This window comes from Eurosta solidaginis, chromosome 1, assembly GCF_040869045.1.
Source record: "Eurosta solidaginis isolate ZX-2024a chromosome 1, ASM4086904v1, whole genome shotgun sequence".
In the NCBI taxonomy this organism is placed as follows: Eukaryota; Metazoa; Arthropoda; class Insecta; order Diptera; family Tephritidae; genus Eurosta; species Eurosta solidaginis.
Genome location: NC_090319.1, coordinates 27,921,952 through 27,924,261, shown reverse-complemented (window position 1 = coordinate 27,924,261; position 2,310 = coordinate 27,921,952).

Below are 2,310 nucleotides of genomic sequence, written 5' to 3'. Positions count from 1 at the left end.
TAACAGGGGCGGTGCCTCGCTAATTTTTTTAAATTTGAAGTTTTTCCTATTTATTGTTATAAATCCACTTGGGAAATGAAATACCATTGCTATAAAGCTCTTTTTTTGCAAATATATAGCTTATTTTATTCGTCCACGAACACCTTTTAAAAATCTCTTACATAAAAGTGGGCGTGGTCCTTAATCGATTTCGTTAATTTTTCTTAAAAGCACTCCTTATAGTAAAGCCAGCCTCTTTGCCGAATTTTGTTACGATAGGTTTAACAATTTTTGATATATGATTAATAATATTTGTTAAATTGATTATATCGCAAGTGGGCGGTGCCAGGTGTATTATTTACTAAATAATCAGGTTTTTTGTGTTTTCCAAAATGTTATATATATAAAAATTGGGCAGGTTATCTTCCGATTTCGCTCATTTTCAATACCAATCTATTCTGGGGCTAGATATGCTCGTGTACCAAATTTGGTGAAGATATCTCAATATTTACTCAATTTATCGTGTTAACGGACAGGCGAACGGACGGACGGACGGACATGGCTCAATAAAATTTTTTTCAATTCTGATGATTTTGATATATGGAAGTCTATATCTATATCGGTTCCTTTATACCTGTACAACCAGCCGTTATCCAATCAAAGTTATAATACCCTGTGTACAAGTACAGCTGGGTATAAAAAAAACCAGAATTTGACAACAGAAGAAAGACAGCACAAAGCAAGTCGCCCAGCATAAGCAACTTGGTGCCTGTCCGCTTTCGTCGTCAGCCCCTATTAGTCAAGTAAGGAGTTTCAGCAACAAAAATTATTGCGTCTAAAGAGCGACTAAGTGAAAACGGCAATGGCCCAACGGTGTTGCAAATTTGGCATTCAAGCTTCATTTGTCAACGTGTTGGTAGTTTATTGGAATTGTTTTCGTTTGCCAGACAAAGGGAAATACATGAACACAAATTTTTAGCGTGGTTTTTGACCCGTACTGCTTTATCGACTTTGAGTCAGTAATGTGGCATGAGAAACCCTTTTGACTCCAATTGAACAGCGTGTCAGCTTCAGACAGATTTTGATTGCATTCATTTTGACCTGATGAAAACCAAGATAAAGCGATATACCCTAACGTAGAAGGGATTAAACGAAAGATACAAAAAAATATGGGATTGTTCGAAAACCTTCACAACATAAGCTTCAAGCCACAGTAATAACACACTCGCAAAGCTTGTAAGATCAATTTAAAAAATGTTTCTTTTGAACTTTACGCAAAGAATTTAATCCACCCAAAATGTTTCACGCACTTAATCTTACTTGCTTATAAAAAAAAATAAATGTAAGGCGCGATAATCTCCGAAGATATATAAGGCCGAGCTTCTTTTCCAATTTGCGTCGTGCTCCTCTTGATTTTCCCTACAAATTGGCCGGACGGGACCTACATGTTTTATGTCGACACCGAAAGGCATCTGCAAGGCAGATGGGTTTTCACTGAGAGCTTTTACTTACTTAATTGGCGCTTAACGGTTTAAACGGTTATGGCCGTCCAACAAGGCGCGCCAGTCACTCCTTCTCTCTGCCAACCGACACAAATTGGGAGTTCAAATCGTTTTCCAACTGGTCCTTCCAACGTAGTGGGGGCCGCGCTCTACCTCTGATTCCATAGGCGGGTTCCGATAGAAACAATTTCTTGGCCGGAGCGTCATCTTTCATTCGCAAACCATGGCAATGTTAAATCTTCTTCGGTACTCGCCATCGCCAACGCATAGAGGTCCATAAATCTTTCGAAGAACTTTTCTCTCGAACACTCCCAGAGCCGCTTCATCTGATGTTGTCATGGTCCATGAACATACAGCAGGACGGGAACGATAAGTGACTTGTAGAGTATGATTTTCGTTTGCCGGGAGAGGACTTTACTTTTCAGTTGCCTACCTAGTCCAAAGTAGCATATATTGGCAAGAGTGTTTAGGCCGATGACATCAATGTCATACGCATATGCCAGTAATTGCACGCTTTTATAGAATATTGTTCCAGAGCGGTTAAGTTCTGCAGCTAGTATAATTTTCTCCAGCATCAAGTTAAAGAAATCGCACGATAGGGGGTCACCCTGTCTGAATCTTCTTTTAGTTTCGAACGGCTTGATGGTGTTGCTCAATTCGTCGTCAAAATGTCATTTTGCACAGCCGTATACGTTTTGCGGGTAAACCAAATTCAGACATAGCGGCATATAGGCAGCTCCTTTTCGTGCTGTTGAATGCGGCTTTAAAATCGGCGAAGAGGTGATGTGTGTCGATTCTTTTTTCGCGGGTTTTTTCCAAGATTTGACGC